The sequence below is a fragment of the Phascolarctos cinereus genome, unplaced genomic scaffold (genome assembly GCF_003287225.1).
Source record: "Phascolarctos cinereus isolate Bilbo 61053 unplaced genomic scaffold, phaCin_HiC Scaffold_4;HRSCAF=312, whole genome shotgun sequence".
NCBI classification, from domain to species: domain Eukaryota; kingdom Metazoa; phylum Chordata; class Mammalia; order Diprotodontia; family Phascolarctidae; genus Phascolarctos; species Phascolarctos cinereus.
The window spans coordinates 714,348,376-714,370,105 of record NW_027555847.1 but is presented as its reverse complement, the minus strand read 5'-3'; the positions used below and the strand labels follow the sequence as shown (position 1 = coordinate 714,370,105).

Here is a 21,730-nt window from a genome sequence, read left to right as displayed (position 1 = left end):
AATCCTTAGATTTTGAGGCAGAAGGGACCTTAGAGGCCATCAAGTCTGAGTCCCTCATTTTGTAGGTGAGGAAAGTGAGGCACAGAGAGATTAAGAGAATTACCCAAGGTCACCCAGTTAGCCAGAAAGTGTCTGAGGCAGGATTCAATACTGAAGATCCTTTTCCTGTCTTAACCGAGTCCTCTCCTCCAGGCTAACATTCCCATCCATCCCCTGGTAGCTTGGGCCTCTCCCAATCTTGGTTGCATGTCCTAGAAACTCTCAAACTCCTCAGTGAAGTTAATCATGACCCTTGCCTGAATCAGACTCATGAGGTTCTCTCCCCACAGTCAGAGCCCACACATTTTCCTCTCCCTTACCTGAATGTCCACAGAGTGTGAATTATACTGTCTAGGGCTGGAAGAGAATTTAGACATCTGCAGTCCAAGGTCTTCATTTTGTGGAAGGGTAAACTGAGGCTCAAAAAAAACAGTGATTTGCCTGAATTCAAACAAATAGTAACAGAGTTGGGAATAAGGAATAGAAGAGAAGAAGTATTTATTAAATGCCTACTATGTTCCAGACACTGGGCTACAAACTCTCTAAATATTACCTCATTTGATCCTCACAACAAACCTTGGGGGTAGGTGTTATTATTATCATCCCCATTTTACAGTGAAAGAAATCAAGGCAGAGATTGAGTGACTTGTTTGGAGTCACATGCGCATCTAAGGCTGGATTTGAACTCAGGTCTTCCTGACTCCTGGCCCAGGACTCTGCTCATTGCTTCATCTTGTGAAAACCACAGAACCTCAGTGTTGAAAGAGACTACACCTGAATCCAATGTGCACCTAAATTAGAATAATTCCAACATGACCCCCAGAAGGAGTCATGTGCAGACCTCCCCCTCCCCCAAGACTTGAAAGCTTCTAAGGGAGAGGGAACCCACCTTTTCTCCAGGTAGTATCTTCTACTTGGAGCCTGCTTTACTCCTTAGAAATTTCTTTTGTTTTTCCTTACATTCACCCCAAATCAGTCCCTCTGCCACCTCCACCCATAGCTTCTAGTTCTTTCCTCTGGGCTCAAGCTGAAAGGAGGCCAGTCTGTCCACCTATTCCCCTTCAAATACTTGAAGACAGCTACCATTCCCTTCCCCACCACCCCGCCAACCCTACCAGCCCAGTCTTTTCTTCTCTGGGGTAAAGGCCTCTAGTTCTGGCCATCAGTGCCCATATCACACAGCCTCTAGTCCAGCCACCATCATGGCTTCTTGCTCTAGATGCTGCATAGCTTATCAATGCCCTTCTGAAACCATGGCACCTAGAACTGAACAATTTTCTAGATGTGATCTGAGCCTGGTGGAGAACAACAATGCCATCATTTACTTTTCTTCTGTACTATGCCCTTCTAAGTGCATCCAGAGGTTGGTGTAGTGGGTAGAGTCAGTCAATAAACACCTATTAAGCACATACTATGTACCAGACACTGTGCCAAGCTGGGGATACAAGGAAGACAAAATAAAGTGCCTACCCTTGAGGAGTTCACAATCTGATGGGGGGGGAGACAATGAGCAAACAAACATACGCAAAGCAAGTCATCAACAGGATAAATGGGAAATCGTTAACAGAGGGAAGGCATTGGAATTCAGAGGGGTAGGGAAAGGCTTCCTGTAGGAGATGGGATTTAACAGAAGCCAGGAGATGGAGATGAGGAGGGCCGGCATTCCAGGCATGGGGGACAGCCAGAGAAAATACACAGAGCCAAGAGTTGGAGAGTTTGTTTGCAGAAAAAATCAGGAAGGCAATATTACTGGACGGAAGAATAGTAGAAGGGTAGTAAGTTGTAAGAAGACTAGAAAGGTAGGTGGGTGGCTAGGTTATGAGGAACTTTAAATGCCAAGCAGGGAATTTGGGATTTGATCCCAGAGGTGATAGGGCCACTGCAGTGTATTGCGGGGGGGGGGGGGGGTCACATGAGACCTGTAGTCAGAAAGCCCTGAATTCAAATACAGCTTCAGACACTTACTAGCTGTGTGAACTTGGGCAAGTCACACCTCAGTTTCCTAAAGTATAAAATGGAAACACTAATAACCCACCTCAGGGTTTCTGTGAGGACCAAATAAGATGATACCTGTAAAGTGCTTTACAAATCTTAAAGTGCATTTATAAATACTAATTATTCTTGTTGTTAATATTATTACTATCATTGCATTAGCTTGACTGGCGTTTCACACATGTGCTTAGTATGATGCACTAAAAATTCCTGGATCTTCTTCAGTGGCTGGCTAGCCACACCTCCCCCATTGCTGTCCTGGGAAAATTGATTTTTCTAATGCAAGTGTAAGACTTTTCATTTCTCCCAATGACATTTCATCTCATGACATTCTGCTCAACTTTCTACAGTGTGTCTAGATACTTTTGGATCCTGATTCTGTTATCTTGTTAGCAATCCCACTCAGCTTTGTGGCATCTGTAAATTGATAAGTGCTTCGTCCATGCCTTCATCTAAATCATTTGTGAATGTGCCTAATAGCACAGATCCAAGTATAGATCCCTAGGGCACTCAACTCAAGACCACCCCCCTGATAACCTGATAAGGAGAAATATATTCCTCTAGGTGTCTGGGGCAAATGGATAACACAGTGGGTAAGAAGCTGATCTTGGAGTCAGGAAGACCTAAGTTCTAGTCCCTCCTCAGACACTAGCTGTGTGGCTCTAGGCAAGTCACTTACCCCTATTTGCCTGAGTTTCCTCATTGGAAAAAGGGAGACGATGATAGCATCTACCTCCCAGAGTTTCTATGAGGATTAAATGAGACAATAGATGAATAGCACTTTGTAAACCTTACAGTTCTACATAAACACTATCCAGTGGTTAACACAGTGCCTGGCACAGAGTAGGCACCTAACAAATGCTTGCTGACTGGCTGATCCATCCCTCCCTCCTTTGGAGAGAAACCAACCTCCACTCTGTCTTTAAGTGACTGTTACTCGATTTCGGCAGCAATGTCAACAATGCTCCTTCTCTGCAAATTCACCACAAAATCTTCCTTGTCTCCATACTCAATGGAATCGAGATCTTCATTCATTTGTTATCCTTGGGGGTTATTTTGAGAGCTGCTCCTTGTGGATGTCTGCTGTTTGTTGCAGCAGAAAAGTTGTCACTTTTCACAAGCTATGACTTCTTGAATTGCCACTTCTCTCCTCACTGTAAAGGAAACAGTTTAAGGCTCAGTTTAATTCAATCATAGATCATTGATGTAGATCTCAGAGTAACCTTCAAAGGCCCACCCCCTCATTTTACAGATGAGAAACTGAGGCCCAGGGAGAATAAGGGATTTGGTCAAGACAATAAGTGTTAAGAGGTGAGATTTGAACCTAGGTCCCTGACTCCAAAAGCTAGTGCTCTTTCTGCTGAATCATATAGCCTCCCCAAGAACTGAGGCTCAGAGGACTTCTGCAACTTGACCAAAGTCACATAGACCATAAGTGGAAGAAGGAGGGCTCAAACCCAAGTCCTGTAAACCCTGAGATGACCTCTTGATGATGGGATTTAAAGAGGTTTTGGAGAAGAATGAGACAGACCAGAAACTGGAAGCAAAATACCTTTATTAGGGGCATCTTTTAACCTCACCCAAGGGAAAATTGATGGCTTAAGGGGATGTGTAAGGGTGGGAAGAAGGTACACTTCCAGCTCTGCCCCTAGGTGCATCTTGTCTGTAAATCCAGCCCTAGTCTCTCTGCTGAGCTCTAGTCCTATAGGAAGCTGACTGCCTTTTGGACAGCTCCAACTGGATTTCCCATAGCCATCTCAAACTCAATGTTTCCTCCATGGTATTCATTACCTTCACCTGCCTCCAAACCCACACTTCTTAACTTCCCTTTTTCAAATTTCCTCCATCTTTCCAGTCATTCAGATTTGTAACCTTGGAGTTAGATATTGTGTTTTAAGTTCTGAAATAATTTCTAATCTATCAGTCAATTAATCAACATACATTTATCAGGTGCTTACTATATGCCAAGCACTGGGGATACAAGTACAAGAAATGAAACAGCCCTGCCTTCAAGAAGGTTATAATTTAACGAGGAAGAAAACATGTATCCATATAAGCATGTGGGAGGTGGGAAGGACATGGATGAGCATGTGATCGAGGGAATTCCCTGATCTTTTGGAGTAGGGGAGCCCGTGTGATTTGTCTCCGTGCCCTTGCTGAAGAGCATTCACAAGCAGCAGCTGATTGGTCCCATGACCTCTTTGACTGTGGGTTGCACTAAGCAGAATTGACCGTCTCTTCAGGCTAAAGGATGGAGGAGGTATGCCTTCTAGTCTTTTGTGAAGTGCCCCCTTTGTTGGGACACAGCTAACACAGCTCCCCCTTGGACTTCCAGAAACAGATGGGGAAGGAAGAAGGGATTTCTCTCTCTTTCCCCTTTCCTATCAATAATAGTGACCACAAGGAATGTGTTTACCTAGGCAAGCCCAAGACTGTGCCTCAAGTCCCTGGCTGCCTCTTCTATTTCATTTGTCTTTTCTTGAGTTCAGATCACTGACTACCTACTAATCCTAAGAAATATTCATTGCCAGTCCTGCCAGTAACCTTACAAGTTTCTGAGTCAAGGACTGGTTACTCAGAGTGAGGTGTTTCCTGAGACTTCCCTAATCTGCAGGTCAAAGGGGTAAAGCACAAATGAAGTCCTAACTTGTCAGGAGGTCCAAATTCTGAACTGCAAAGATGGTGAAAATAAGAGGTGAAAATAACATACTGTTTTGCAGGTCTACAAAGTTATCTTTGCCTCCCAGGAGAGTATAATAGGAATGATGAGTTACCATTTAATGTTAAGTATTTCTTAACTAAGCTTTTTAGTCTTGTGTGTTTTAAGCATTTATTGTGTGGGAGAGGAAATAAATAGCTGTCCTATACCTGATACCTACTAGTTTGTTCAATAACTACCTTTCTAGAAGGGAGCCTGTTAATCCCTTTTGGGGAGACCTAGATATGAATAATACTTAAGCTTTGTTTAAAAGATTTTCCTTCCTCAAATTCCAAGATGGGGCAATGAGCCAGAGAATATGAGATAAGTCTGACTACCCTCTTTTGCCTCTTTCCCTAAAGGTACCTTAACGTTTTAGCTAGACTGACTTGTCTGGGCTGTGTGTGGTAGTTGGTGTGATAGTTGGTGGGCAATTGGTGGGAATGGCTGGCCCCTTCTCCAAAGCAGTCACTTCCTTAGATGAAGGTAGTGAGAGTAGAGGACTAGTTGGGGATTGGGATAGGGAGGGGTTTGCTGCTGCTCCCAGGGCTCTTGTGCCTAGGCAGGGCACGTATTACAAATACCCACTTTACAGAGGAAGAAAAGGGAGACCCAGAGATGAGCAGTGACTCACCACAGTCACACAGCCAGAGAACAGCAGAGTCAGAAGGAAAAACAAAGACCTCCTGGGTCCTCATTAGAGCTTCTACTACCTTAATGTGACCCTAAGTCATGCTACAAAGTGACCATACAAGCTGATGAAAACCTAGGAGATGGTTACAAGAGGAGAAGGTGGGAGCATGGAGAGGAAAGAGATTCCCATTGTAAGCCAGAGGAATTGGGTTTGAATCCTGATTCTGTTTTTGCCCAGTGGTGGGACTGTAAACAAGTCACCTATCTCTCTGTGGGCTTCAGTGTTCTCCTCTTAAAATGGGGTGAAGGACCAGGCATTCCCATCCCTGAAACATGAATTCCTAGAATGTTATGGTGAGGTTGTCACGAAAATTGCAGGTTTAGGGATAGAGGTAGGTATCTCATTTATCCTAGAATTCCCCACCACCATGCCCAACCCAGGGACCAGAGAATACGGAAGACAGGATACTTCCGCAGAGAAACCATGAGTTCCCTTGCTTTGGGCTGCTAGTTGCTTTCGGCTGTAAACCTGGCTATGCCCTGCACCTGGGGTGCTCTCCCTCCTCACCTCTACCAAATAAAATCATTCATTTTCTTCAAGACTCAGCTCATGCCCATCTCCTACAGGAGGCTTCTCCTGAGGCACCTCCTGCCAGCTTCTGTTGCTTCCTCTACACACACACACACACACACATGCACGTGTACTTGCACAAATATGCACGCATGCATGCACACATCATCATTATGTGTTGGTTTTGTACATTTTTGTGTGTTCTACTTGTGAATAGCCTATCAGAGGGCAGCATGTATGGCATAGTGGAGAGTCAGCCTTGAAATGAGGAGGAGCCTGCCTCTGACATATGCTGCCTGTGTGACCCTAGGAAGGTCACTTAATTTCACAGTGCTCCAGACATTTCTCCAAGGCTGTAAGTTGCAAAAAAGTAGCCAATCTGCACCAGTAGCCCGAGTTTCCTCATCTGGGAGTTCCCTACACAACAGTAGTACTAGGTCCAGACCCTATCCCTATATTGTCTCCCTCAAAAGAATGTAAATTCTTTGAGAGGAGGGATGGTGTTACCTTTGACTTTGCATTCCCAGCATCTAGCACAGTGTCTGGCATGCAGTGGGTGCTTAATTAATGCTTGTTGCCTAGAATGTAAGTTCTTTGAGGTCTCTTTTCTGTTTTTGTGTTCTCGGTGCCTAACACATAGTAGGAACTTTATAAATGCTTGTTCATGATAGATTATTGAGTACAATTCTCTCTGGCCACATTGTCTACCTGGTAAGCTGGGGTAAAGTATTGGAACTGTGAGTCAGTAAGACCTGAGCTCAAATCCCACTTCTGATCTTACTAGCTGGGTGACCATTTCACCTCAGTTTCCTCATCTGTTAAATGGGAACAGTGATGCATGGAGTACTTACCTCTGAATTGTGAAGATAAAAGTGAAAACTTTCCCTTTTTGTCTATTAGAGCAGCTGACTCAGTGGAAAGGAAGGGAGTGAGAGGAGAGTCTTGGAAATGAATGAGATATAAAAACCTAATGGGTTGATAAATAAGAGAAAAGAAAAGAAAATAGCTTTAGAAGAAAGCATTCTATGGATTGGACAAGACACTGCAAGTGAAGCTGTGGATGAACGCCAGCTAGGTTGCCCAGTGGTTAGAGCTGTAAACCTGGCCTTCGGATGACTTAAGTTTAAATCCAGCCTCAGACCTGGGCAAGTCACCTTTGTATGCCTCAGTTTCCTCATCTGTAAAATGGGGATAATAATAGCACCCCCCTCCCAGGGTTGTTGTAAGGATCAAATGAGGTATAACCATAAATTCTTGCTATAAGATGCTTTAGAAGACTTAATATGTTACATAAATGTTAGCTATTATTATAATATAATATAGCACTTTGGAAACTTTAAAACACTATGTAAATGTTAGCTATTATTATTCTCACACAGGATATGTAAAGTGCTTTGGAAACCTTAAACCACCACATAAATGTCAGTTACTCTTATTCTGAAGGGGAGTCCCATCTGGCCAACCTTGATGTGCTTGCAAGGGAGCAGCCCAGGCATAGACAGGCGGGTAGCAAGGGAGGGATGAGGGAGTCAGACCCCATAGGGGCATGAGAGTAATTTCTAAGGAGGTTGGAAGCCATTGGGAAGGAGCTTATTAAGATCTGTTCAGTGGAGTTAATTGGATGCCTCTAATCAGCCAGAAAGTTAAACAGGAAAGGCAGAGAAGCCCCATTCAAAGCCCTTGTTTCTTGGAACCAAGGGCTGCTAATGGAGGCCTCATGAATATGGAGCAGGCCTGATTGGGTGGGAAAGGGCAGTCATTGAACTATAAACTCAGCTCTTAACAAACAAAATCTGGTTATGAATCATATCCAGGCCACCCAGGAGACGCTCCTCTTCTAGCTCCTACCAACTCCCCCCTCCCCCACCCCAGTCTGTCTAATACATACAGAGGCTTTCAACGCAAGCTGGATGGGGAAGAGGGAGCAGGCTCCACAGTGGAGTGGGGAGAGCACCAGCCTGGAAGTTAAAGCTTGGGGGATGAGGGAGGGTCTAGAGCCAATTAATTATGTGACCTTCGGCAAGTCACTGAGAGGTGAGGGCCTCTCAGGGTCCTGTATCTTCATTGACCAAAGAGAAATAATGAAATCAGGCTCAGAGCATCCTTGCTAGGCTGCAATATGTTGAACTTTTTTTTTCTCTACACCTATGATTTCATTGGTGCTTAGAACTCCCAGGTCAGGAAAATTCCTCCACCAATTCAGATTGGCACCCATTCTGGGGATAAACAGAACACGACCATATTTCTCTTCCACAAGGTCATTGTCAAGTCTCCTACCATGAATCACTATCACCACAAGCCTTTTTTTCTTCAGAATACTCATCCCCAGTTCTTTCAGAAGACTAAACACTCCTAGTATGGCCTGGTTTCTGGTTCCCCATGACGATCAATCTCTTCTTGACGTTCTCCAGTTCATCAATATCCTTTTTGAAATATGGAACCCACAACTGTTAATATGACCTGGACAGAGGACAAGAAGATTGGCCTCTCTTTCTAGGTAAGAGAAAGGCAGGCCTTGGAATCAGGAAGAGAATTGGGTTTAATCCCTACCCACTACATGACTTTGGACAAGTGACTTAATCTCTCAGTGGCCCAGCAAGGCTATGAAGTAGAGATGAGCTGCTGATATGTGTGGGTGCAGGGACTTTACACACCAGGAGTTCCCTAAAACTAAATTCCAGATCTGGACTCCACCCCCACAAAAAAAAAAAGGAAAAGATCCCATTATCATTTTGTTGTTAAGACATGCTGTGGACCAGTGGTGAACTCATAGCCCTCTGAAGCCCCAAGCCTAGGGCAGCTATGTGGCGCAGTGGATAGAAGAATTGCTGTCCAGTGAGTGTATCATTTGTTTTCCAGTCTTCAAATCTTTGATAACACTGTTCCCTGTGCCCAGAACACCTTCCCTATTGCTATTCACCACTGGAATTCCTGCCCATTCTTTAAGAGGCTAAAATGTCACATGCTTCCTGCTCCAGCAAGACTTCAGCCAGTCAACAAGCATTTATTCAGTGCCTACTCTATGCTAAACACATAGATGCTGAAGATACAAGAACAAGAATGCAACTGAACCTACTGTCGAGGAGTTTACTTTCTATCTGGGGAGGCGTGTTTTGAGTTGTTTCAGTCTTGTCCGACCCTTCATGGTTCCATTTGAGGTTTTCTTGGCAAAGATACTGGAGTGGCTTGCCATTTTCTTCTCCAGCTCATTTTACAGGTGACAAAACTGAGGCAAACAGAGAGAAGTGACTTGCGCAGAGTCATGCAGCTAGTAAGTGTCTAAGACCAGATTTGAACTCAGGAAGAGGAGTCTTCCTGACTCCAGGTCCAGCGCTCTGTGCACTATGGTGCCACCTAGCTGCCCTCTGGGGAGGCATGCACATATACAAAATACATTTTGAATAAGAGCATGATTATTTGAGGGGGAGGTTCTAGCAGCTGGATGATCAGGAAAGCTCTATGGAGAAGATGGTGCTTGAGCTGAGATTGAAGGAAATTAGTGGTTCTAATAGGTAGAGGTGAGATCAGAATGTATTCCAGGCATGAGGGACTGCCAATGCAAAGTCATGGAGAGGGGAAATGGAGTGGCATGTGCAAAGACCAGAAAGAAAGTCACTTTGGCTACATCCACTGAGGGTAAGAAGAAGAGGAATATAAAATATGGCTGAAAAGGTAGTCCAGGTCTTTAAATGCCAAACAGATTATTTGTGTTGGTCCTACAGGTTAATACAGAGTCACTAGAGTTGACTGGCAGTTAGATGGCACCATAGTGCACAGAGGGCCAGGCCTGGACCAGGAAGACTCATCCTCATGAGTTCAAATCCAGCCTCAGACACTTATTAGCTGCGAGACCCTGGGCAAGTCACTTCACCCTGTTTGCCTCAGTTTCCTCATTTATAAAATGAGCTAGAGAAGGAAATGGCAAACCACTCCAGTATCTCTGCTAAGAAAACCCCAAATGGGGTCACAAAAAGTGTAATACAACTGAAATGACTTAACAAAAAAAGTCTACTTGGGGGGGAAGGGGTGGTCAGACCTGGAAAGTCACTTTGGTGGTCATGTGGAAGATGGATAAAAGTGAAGAGAAACTGGAGGCAGAGAGACTAAATAGGAGAATCTTGCTAGGGGCAATGAAGGCCTGAACTAGAATGATGGCCATATGAATAGAGCCTCCATCATTCCCCAAGGTGAGAATAGCCTTTCCCATAGCAATTTTTTTTCTCACTAACTCAAAAGTGTACATTATGGCTATGTTTTGGCAACTTATTACCCTCCTAGACTGTAAACTCCTTGAGGAAAGAGACCAAATCACATGTGGATACATAGATAAATGGATGGATGGATGGATATATTTCCAAAATACCTAACAAGATACTCCACACGCAGTAGGTGCTTAATAGAGGCAGTTAGGTGGCAGAATGGATAGAGCACTAGACCTGTACCATGGATGTCAGTTCTCCATAAAATGATGATTTTCAAACATCAGCTAGGTGTTGCAATGGGTTGAGAGCTTTTCTTGGAGTCAGGAAGACCTGAGTTCAAATGTCACCTCAGACACATAGTAGTTGTGTGTCCCTGAGCAAGTCACTTTACCTCTTTTTGCCTCAGTTTCCTTAACTGTAAAATAGAAATGATAATAGCACCTACTTCCCCTGGTTGTTTTGAGGATCAAATGAGATGTTTGTAAAGTGTTTTGCAAACTTTAAAGCACTATGCAAATGCTAGCTACAATAATAAATATAATTATGTAAATTTTATTGTTATAATAAATATTTAGTGAATTATAAGAGAGTCTTTCTCTCAAAAACTTTTTATCTGGACATGGCTCCCTATGTTGGACAACTGAAACTTTAAACCATGACATAGGGCTTTTATGTTGATCTATTTTAAATTCCACCTCATTAGATAGTTTGGACCCATTTTTTCCCACGTGCTATGATCTTTTTGGATCCAGGTTCTACTCTCCAAAATATCAACCTGTCCTTCCAGCTCCTCATCCCCTGCAGATTTGATAAAGCTACCCTCTCATGTATACCACCACATCTTTACCCAGAGCACATGTGACCTCATGTTGCATCTTGCATTTATCTTTTGGAGTTATGTGTATGTTCTCTCTCCCCAACTAGACTACAAAATCTTAGAAGGCAGAGAATGCAACTTATATCTCTTGGCATCCTAACATGGAGCTCTGGAAATTATTATTATATTATTATTATTATTATTATTATTATTATTATATGATAATTATGATTATGATAATTCCCATTTCTCTAGCATTTTAGTGTTCATAAAGAGATTTCCTCATAATAGTCCTGGGTAGTAAAATATTCAAAGAAGACTTGCCCACAATCACAAATGACTCATAAGCACTGGATCTAGGACTCAGACTTGGATCTTCTGTCTCCCAAGTTGACCACTCTTTCCACTACACCATTCTGGTTCAATTAGCCAACAAACACTTTTGATGGTAAAATGATGGGAAAAACCAGTTTTTAGCCGAAGGACATACTCTGACCCAGCACAGTAGAGGACTTTGATTAAAATGCTATTGAGAGTTGAGTTAGCTATGAGAGACTGGTGAAAGTTCTTGGTGATTATCTGGCACACCTACAATTGATTTCAACCTTTCTTTGATTTGGTAGACTCTATGGCCACTACAAAGAGGAAGGGATGTACAAAGGAGCTTACTTAGTCCATAGCCCAAGCTATATTGTCTTGCCTAGACAAATGCCTTTCTCTCCATTAGAGCCTAGTAGACCCACAGAATGGACATCAAGTCATGCTGACATACTTTGGCCATGGCTAATTTCTCAAATTAGACCCAACCATTCTCTTTGCCAATCCCCATCCCCCAATGCAGCCTAATGATCTCATTAATACATAGCAGGGCAAAACGGAGCCATAATTTGATGCTAACTGAGTTTGCTGTAAAGTCAGGGGGGTGGAGGTCACCAAGGTATAACTGGAGTCAGCTGATTGTTATTATCAATCAATAACCTATTTATTTTCCAACATTCCTATTAACCTCTGCGAGCCAATCACAGTTTCAATTTGAAAAGGCTGCCGTTGGGTTTGCTGACTGGACGATTCTGATTGAAAAGGGAACCGGGACATGACCCCAAAGGCGAAATCCAATTAAAATCATTTTCACTCACAGATTAATATTTTTTAGCATGTTCTACATTCCTTGCTCTATCATTTCACCCAGTAACTGATGTCTTGTTATGGCAGCAGTGGATGGCAGTTAATAGAATCCTGAAAAGGGAAAATCATCCAGAATGAGGTCGTCAGACAACGAGAGTAGTCTTTGTTGGGGACTGGTTTGAGCTCTGGGGCTATCTTACTCAGAAGCTTAGTTAAGTTGGTCTTGTGATGGATTCAATAAAGAAGAGCCATGGAATGGATGACAAGTGCAGGATGAATAGGAAATCCAGGACAACATTCATTCTCAGTCACTTCACCTCCCTGTGCCTTAATTTCTTTCTCTCTAAAATGAACAGATTGGCCTCTGAGGTTGCTCCCATGGATTTAGAAGTTGATGATCCTATGATTTTATATTTACATTATTCTTAGAGTCCTATCATGAAACCACCACTACCATCATCAATGATAACATGTCACCAACATGTACTTTCTCCCACTCTGGATTATCTGCCTTGAAAATTACCCGTCACTCATTATTAAGAGCACAATTTAAAATTAGAAGGGGCCTAGAATTGTAGAATGTAAAATATTTGAGCTGGGAGGGATTTTAGAGCAGGGAATGTCAGGACTGGGCCTCAGAAGTTATCTAGTCCAACCCAATTATTTTTGGAGGGAAAAAAAAACTGAACCCAAAGAAAGGAACTCTTCCAATATAACATAACTAAGTGGTGGTAGTGGGACTTGGAATCAGAAGACCTGGGTTCAAATCCCTCATTCTTTCCATTTATTACTCTGCTGTCCCATGATCTGATGGAACACCACTGGCTTTCTACAGAGAGTCCAATAGGCCAGACTTTCCAGGTCCCAAATTTTGTCAGCAAATGAGCAAATCTAACCCTTTTCCAGGAAAGAAATCTGCCAGAAGTTTTGTGGACTACTCTATTTAAGTGAGAGAATCCAAGACTATCTTGTTTTCTGACCATTACCCAAGCCACCCTCTATCTATAAAGGGAAAGGAGCACATCGGTCAGCTTCCCAAATAGAAATGTTGATAAGAGAATCTTTCAAGGAACTGAACAGGCTTGAATATGATGCCAGTCTGACATCTTCGGAAATGGCACTATTCCCAAGCATGTTTTGGAGGGGAGTAAAGAGATCTATATTTTATATATTAAATGTTTTAAAACAACTTATATAAATGCAAAATTACATATTTGATTTCAAAAAATCAACTCCCTAAGTACAGGATATGCTAGACTCTGGGAATACAAAAAGGGGCAAAAGACAGTCCTGCCCTCAAGGAGCTCACATTCTAATGGAGGAGTCAACAAGCAAACAAATATGTACAAACAATCTATATGCAGGATAAATAGGAAATGATTAAGAGAGGGAAGATCTAGTCTCTAAGCTCCTGTACATCTCTGAAATTTTATGGCCCCCATGGCTTCTATGTCACCACAGCAATATTCTCTGCTTCTTTCTCCCTTGACTTAACATCTGAGTGGGACATATGGGGTGTTCAGGAAGGATTGGCACCTCTAGTACGAAAGTTGCTGAGCCCTTTTCAGGACTGTTCATCCAGCTCTAGTATCCAACTCTCACCATCTCATCAGATGGACTAAGCCAGTTTGAGGGTAACTGACAGGCCTCAAACCTGTCGGTGATTTAGAGGGATGTCTACCCTAAGCATGTGATGACTTCCTTCAGTGGAATGGGTGGATGAGAACAATTTGTTCCAACAGTCGTGAAGGCAGCTGAAGCAGGAGCTGTGCCAAGGGCATCTACTGCATCCTAGACCATTGCCAGTCATCCTGACTTTTGTCCTGCCACTGGACTTTAATGACTCTTGAAGAGAGAGTGAGGCTGATGACTTTGTGCAGCTCTGCCTCACTTAAATCCAGTTCACTCGAAAGTCAAGACATCACCCATGATGTCATTGGTCCTCTTAAAAAAAAAAGGGATGAACAACAATGTCTGAGTAGGATAGATCACTGTCTGGAATAGCCCCATATGTACTTGGAAAAAAAGGAAGAAATACTAGTAAAAACCAGTTCCTGAGAATTGGAATCCCCAGTCCGGTCTAGTCTCAGTGAGTCAGTATTCTTTCAACTCAGAGATCTGCTGAGGTTGGAAACAAGCCATATGCTTGGGGTATGTGTCAGGGTGGGGATGGGAAAAAAGAGGATTGTCCTAAATATCTAGAACATAGCATCATAAAATGTCAGAGATGGTTGGGACTTCAGAGAATACATAATCCAACCCAGACCTGAAACAAAAATTTTTCCTATAACATTGATGACAGTTGGTCATCAAACTGGGAGTATTGGTTAAATTTTAAAAATTCTCCCTTCCTAAAGATCCTACTGGGCAAGGCACTTCTGCAACCATCAGGCTACTAAGGAAGGAGGCTAGCATTGAAAGAGAGTGACAACTGGCCTAAGACAGCTCCAAAGATGTGGATAAAAAGTTGACCCACCCCCTCAAATATGGCCAGCAGCATAAAGCTGTGGAAATAGCTGAGAACTACAAGATAGGCCTCCTAGGATCTAATTTTACCCCCTGCCTATTATTCATTGTATACCTTTGGACTAGTCACTTCCTGTCTCTGCGCCTCCCTTTCTTCAGCATGTAGCACATTCCCCGTAAGTACTAATCTTGACCCCTATTTACCCAGGCAAATTGAATCCCCAGAGAGCAGCTGCCACTTTGGCTCTATTGAAGTAGCTCACAAGCCCCCATTGATTATCAGTTGATATCTACTTATATTGACTGATAATCAATTAGTCAGCCTGACTTAATTAGCTTTTAGAAAGGGATATTTACTAAGCTAGTGTGGTAAGAATAATTGGAAAAAGAAAAAAAAATCCCCCCTAAAAAAGGTTTGGGATACAATCTCCAACAAATGCATAGAGAGTCCAGAAGAAAATGACCTTGAGCTTTGGGCAGATGTGTCAATGGTGCCAAAAGAACCCGGACCCTGGTAGTCATCAAGATGTTCCCCTAAGGTATACTGTGGCTTGTGAAGTTTGACAGCTGCTTTTAATAATAATGATAGCTAACATTTCCAGAACATCTACTATATGCCACTGTGCTAAGAGCTTTACAGATATTATCTCATTTGATCCTCACAACAGCCCTGGGAGATAGGTGCTATAATTATTATCACAATTTTGCAGTTGAAGAAACTGAGGCAGAGGTTCAGTGACTTGCCCAGGATGAAGCATCTAGGAAGTTTCTGAGGTTGGATTTGAACTCAGGTCTTCCTGATTCTAGAGCCAGCACATAATTTGTCCCCCAACTCTCAAGGCAGACACTTCCATTTCAGGGGTTCTTCTAGGACACCAAAAGGAAATCTCAACTCCTCCAGACCATTTGAAGCTCACAAGGTCCTCCACTGACCAAGGTGGGCTTTGGGAAGGAACTCTCCTCTCCTTTAAGTAATTATTCTCAAGGGCTTGGCTGGAAACATTTCCACCACAAAGTTACCAGATGTTCTAATTCTTGCTTTCTGAGCTAGTTTATTATTTTGTACAAAAGCTACAGGACATGAGCATTTTTTTTCCCAACCATCTCAACACACATCCAATGTAGTATCACTCCATTTCATCTGTGGCTTGCAAAAGATTTCTCCCACCTTGCCTAATGACCTTGATTGGGTGACTGGTTTAAGAGAGGTATCCTCACCTGGTTAAAGTAGAAGGGCTAGAGTAGTTTTCTAGTTACTTTAAATCGACTGGGACTATGGATTGATGACATCAATCAACACTACTTTAATGATCTTTAAAATGAGGGTAAAAATCTCTTTTGAAGCCTGTCTCAAAAAGAGGTCATGAGAATGAAATAAAAGTAAAGGGCTTTGAAAAATAAAGAAGATCATACAATTCAGGCCTGAAGGGACCTTAGAGACCAGCTGGCTCAACCCTCATCATGTAAATGAGGAAATGAAGGTCCAGATTCCACAGATATTGTTACACAAGCTAGGGTGATGGACACTAGAGATTCCAAGAAGAAAACAAAATAATCTCAGCTTTCAAAAAGCTGGGGAGAGGGGGACAGAGCCAAGATGGTGGAGTGAAAGCAGTGACTTGCTTGAGCTCTTCCCCAAACCCCTCCAAATGCCTATTAAAAAAATGGCTCTAAACAAATTCTAAAGCAGCAGAACCTACAAAAAGACAGAGTGAAACAAATTTCCAGCCCAAGACAACCTGGATGATTGATCAGAAAGGTCTATCACACCGGCCTGGGAGCAGAGCACAGTGCAGCAGGCCACAGTGAACCTGGAGCAGGCCTCAGAGGACTGAATTGTAGGCAGCTGTGGTTGTTTAAGAGCTCAAAAGGGATTTTGAGAAGCAAGTAAGAGAAGTAGAGGAAAAACTGGCAAGAGAAATGAGAATGATGCAAGAAAATCATGAAAATATAAGTCAACAGCTTGCTAAAGGAGACCCAAAAAAATACTGAGGAAAATAACATTTTAAAAAATCTCCTAACCCAAATGGCAAAAGAGGTCCAAAAAGCCATTGAGGAGAAGAATGCCCTAAAAAGCAAAATTGGCCAAATGGAAAAGGAAGTCCAAAAGATTACTGAAGAAAATACTTCCTTAAAAATTAGACTAGATCAATTGGAAGCTAGTAACTTTATGAGAAATCAAGACACTGTAAAACAAATCCAAAAGAATGAAAAAATAGAAGACACTGTGAAATATCTCACTGGAAAAACAACTGACCTGGAAAATAGATCCAGGACAGATAATTTTAAAAGTATTGGATTATCTGAAAGCCATGATCAAAAACAGAGCCTAGACATCATCTTTCAAGAAATTATCAAGGAAAACTGCCCTGATATTTTAGAATCAGAGGGCAAAATAGAAATTGAAAGAATCCACAGATCTCCTCCTGGAAGAGATCCCCAAAGGAAAACTCCTAGGAATATTGTAGCCAAATTCCAGAGTTCCAGGTCAAGGAGAAAATATTACAAGCTGCCAGAAAGAAACAATTCAAGTATTGTGGAAACGCAATCAGGATAACACAAGATTTAGCATCTTCTACATGAAAGGACCGCAGAGCATGGAAAAGAATATTCTAGAGGGCAAAGGAGATAGGATTACAACCAAGAATCACCTACCCAGCAAAACTGAGTATAATCCTTCAGGGGGAAAAAATGGTCATTCAGTGAAATAGAGGACTTTCAAGAATTCTTGATGAAAAGACCAGAGCTGAATAGAAAATTTGACTTTCAAATACAAGACTCAAGTGGAACATGAAGAGGTAAACAGGAAAGAGAAATCATAAGAGACTTATTAAGGTTGAACTGTTTATATTTCTGCATGGAAAAATGATATTTATAACTCATGAGACCTTTGTCAGTATGAGGGTAGTTGGAGGGAAAAAAATATACGTATGTGTATATAGATAGATAGATAGATAGATAGATAGATAGATAGATAGATAGATAGATAGATAGATAGAAGGCACAGGGTGAGTTGAAGATTAAGGGGTCATATCTGGAGAATAAAATTAAAGGATGAGGGAGGATTATACTCAGAGAAGAAGAAAGGGAGAGGTAGAATGGGGTAAATTTTCTCACAAAAAAACAGAAAAGAAAAGGCTATTACAGTGGAGGGGAAATGGGTGAAGGTGAGATGGAATGAGTGAATCTTATTCTCATAGGATTTGGCTTAAGGAGGGAATAACATACACATTCAATTGGGCATGGAAATCTGTCTCACCCTACAGGAAAATAGCAGGGGAAATGGGACAAGACAGCAGGGGTATGATAGAAAGGAGGACAGATTGTGAAAGGGGGTAATCAGAAGCAAATACTTCTGAGGAGGGACAGGGTCAAAAGAAAGAATAGAATAAATGGGAGGGCAGGATAGGATTAAGGGAAATAGAATTAGTTTTTTACAACATGTCTACTGTGGAAGTATTTTGCATAACTGCACATGTATAACCTATATTGAGTTGCTTGCCTTTTCAATGAGGGTGGGTGGGGATGGAGGAAGGGAGAAAATTTGAAACCCAAAGGGGTTTTTTTTTTGGCTTTTTTTTTTAGGCAATTGGAGTTAAGTGACTTGCCCAAGGTCACACAGCTAGTAAGTGTCAAGTGTTGGGTCTGAGGCCGGATTTAAACTCAGGTCCTCCTGACTTCAGGGCCAGTGCTCTATCCACCGCACCACCTAGCTGCCCCTGAAATCCAAAGTTTTAAAAACATGTGTTTAAAAATTTTTTTTCACATGCAACTGGGAAATAAGAAATACAGGAAATGGAGTACATAAGACTATCCTGCCCTACAGGAAGATAGAAGGGGAAGGGGATAAAAGAAGGGGGGAGAGATAGAAGAGAAGGCAGACTAGGGGAAGGGATATTCAGAATGCATGCCATCTTGGGGTGGGGGGAGGGGGGATATGGGGTGAAAATTTGGAACTCAAAATCTTGTGGAAGTGAATGTTGAAAAATAAAAATAAATAAATTTACATTAAAAAAAAGCTGGGGAGGGAGGAGAGAGATACAATGGTATGTGTACATAGGTAAATAAATATATGAAGTCATTTCAAGGGAAAATACAATAATAGCCGAGATAAGCAGGGGTCTTGTGGAGGGAATGGCTTTTGAGCGGAGCTCTAAAGGAAGCTGGGGATTATATAAGGCAAAGGTGAGAAGTGATTGCATTGGAGAAAGTTGCATGAAAAAGCATGGGGAAAAAAAGGAAAGTCAGGTATTAGAAAATGCTAGGCTACCCATTCAATTAGAATAGAGGGTGAATGAATGGGAGTAATGCCAAACTGCGGGATAGGGTATTCAAGGAGGACTTCAGGGCTGCTCATCCACCTTTGGTGTCCACCTGTCACCCAACTCTCACCTGTGGCTCCAAGAAGCTGTAGCACAGGCAGTGGCCACAGCCCAGTAAAACTGTCTCAGCAAACGGGCTAAACCAGGTTGAAGGTAACCAAGAGGTCTCAAACCCACCATCGAGTTAGGGGAATGTCTCCCCCAAGTATGTAAAAACTTCCCCCAATGGAATGGGTGGATGTGAACAATTTGTTCCAATGGCCATGAAAGTGGCTGGAACAGGTGCTGTGGTGCACTTAGAGTTTGGTCAGATATCGAAGACACCAAGGTCATCCACTGCTACCTGGCTCATCACCAATCATCTTGACCTTTGTCCTGCCACTGAACTTCAATGACTCTGGAAGACAGAGTAAGGCTGTGGCAACTCTGCCTCACAAATCTAATTCATGTGCAAGTCAAGACATCACCCGTACTCCAACATCGTGATCTCATTGGTCCTCTTCGAAAAAGGACAAACAACAATACCAAACTGGAAAAACGGGGAGCCAGAGAAGAAAAGGTTTAAATGCCAAGTAAAGAATGGCCTAGCAGGGCTTCTTAAACTGTGGGTCACCACCCCACAAGGGGCTGCAAAAAATTTGGCAACAGTAAAAGGTTTCTGAATGATCAATGACCAAAAATTAATTAAAAAACAAATGTGTAATGAATCTGAAGTGTTTCTGGCAGCGCTGCCCATTTTGCCTCCCATAACTTCACTGCAGCCTTGGTTCTGAACACAAAGCATGCCAACTTTGCACAGTGTATGCAATACATGCTGCCAAAACATTTTTGAAAAGGGTTTCCTGAGTGGAAAAAGTTTAAGAAGCCCTGGTCTAGAGGAACCAGAAAGTCATTGAAGGTTTTTGCCCAATATCACACAGATGGAATCCAGGATGCACTGCTCTTTTTAAGTGGTATTAGAATCCTTCAGGCACCCAGGCTGGTCCCTGGCCTCGGCAATTGCTCTTTTCTCTTTTAGGTGAAGGAGATGGGAGCCTCTGACCTTGAGAGTTTCAAAAGTCAGAAGAGTGCTCTGGCATCCTTGGTTTCCAGTCTGAATTTCAGAGTCAATGCAGCCTTGATGCACCAAGAAATAAGAAGTGAACTTTGGGAGCAATCTTTGGGACCCCGAACCAGTAGCAGCTGAGATAAGGACTCAAGTGGCAAAAAAAAAAGTGACTTAGGAACTTAGGAACTTGGTGGAACCATTGCTATGTAAGAACTGAACTAAGTTTGAACCTATTCTTCCCATAGAACAAGGTGGCATGAGGAAGAGTATCTTTTTTGTCGTTTTTTATTAATTTATTTTGATTTATCAACAATCACCTCCATATGCCCTTGAGTTTAAAATTTTTCTCCCTCTTCCCCCCTCCCTAAGGTGGTGCATAATCTGATATAGACTATACATACACACCCCCACTAAATATATTTTCACATTAGTGATGTTGTAAATAAGAACTAGAACCAGTAGGAGGAATGACCAGAAAGAGGAAACAAAACCCAACAGAAGAAAAAAAAAATAGCAAATAGTATGCTTTGATCTGCATTCAAACTCTACAGTTCTTTCCCTGGATGTGAATAGCATTTTCCATCACAAGGCCCCAGAAATGTCCTCGATCCTTGCATTGCTGGGAGGGAAGAGTATCTTCCTGAAGTATTGAGGAAAATGTTTGCATTTTATTCTTTCTATATCCTTTAATAAACACTTCTTTGTAAATGCTGATCAAAGTTACTGCCACCTAACAAGTGAGGAACTCAGCCAGTGAGGGCTCAAACTGATAGTGAAAAAAGAGACACTATACGAACCCATCGGAGAGTTAGGGGATGTCTCCTCCAAGCATGTGAAAACTTCCCCCAATGGAATGGACAGATGAGAACAATTTGTTCCAATGGCCATGAAGGTAGCTGGAACAGGTACTGTGGGGCACTTAGAGTTTTCAGGATCCCTCAGGATGCCATAGGACTCTGATGGGCAGGAGTGGAGCCAGTCTAGAGAGGGGAGAGAGGACTAAATACACAACCATAACAAAGAATCAACAAGACTTCAGCAAAACAAGGTCATGCCAGAGAAACTTCATTTCCCTTTTTGACAGGGTCACCAAATTGATAGATGAGGGGAATGTTGTAGATATAGTCTTCATAGATTGAACAAAGCATTTGATGAAGTCTCTTGTATTATTCTTGTGAGAAAAATAATAGCCTCAATGAAAGTACAGTTAAGTGTATTCAAAACTGGTTGAAGGGCTAGACCCTCCTCCCAAAAAAAAAAAAGAGTCATTAAATGATTTCATGTCAGTGGAACCATTGGTTCCATGGTCCTGGAAAGAGCATCTCCAATGGAGTGCCCCATAAGGCTATGCTTAGCCTTATGCTGGTTAACATTTTTTATCAATGACTTCGATAAAGGTAGAGACAGTATGCTCATCAAATATTTGGATGACCCAAAGCTGGGAGAGACCCAAAGGATGGAGTCAGAATGCAAAAGTCCTTGCCATTGGGGCAATTCAAACAAGATGCAATTCAATAGGGACAAAAGCAACATGTTATACAAGGGTTCAAAAATCAATTAGGTGGGGGAAGAGTAGACTCAAATTCATGTCATGACCATGGTTGTTTGACCTGGCTAGAATGTCCAGTAGGCAGGAGTGGGGCTGAAGAGCTGCCTTCTAGCATTTGGAGATCAATGAAAAGGGGTTTAACTAGTGGTCCCAAAGAGGCTAAGTGACTTCCCCAAGGTCACTTAAGCCATTAGTGACAAATCCAGGATTCAAACCTGGGACCTCTGAATCCAGATCAAGTGATCCTTCTCATACTGCCCCTCATTGG

General features: G+C 42.3%; 1 long non-coding RNA gene across 1 annotated transcript; it reads right to left on the bottom strand.

Moving 5' to 3' along the window:
- Positions 1-209: 209 nt before the first annotated feature.
- LOC110215346 (uncharacterized) lies at positions 210-20,936 on the bottom strand. Its single transcript, XR_002326481.2, has 3 exons — positions 20,711-20,936; positions 2,941-3,185; positions 210-480 (listed from the first exon to the last, which is right to left on the bottom strand). It is a non-coding gene; the product is annotated as an uncharacterized LOC110215346 (long non-coding RNA).
- Positions 20,937-21,730: the final 794 nt, after the last annotated feature.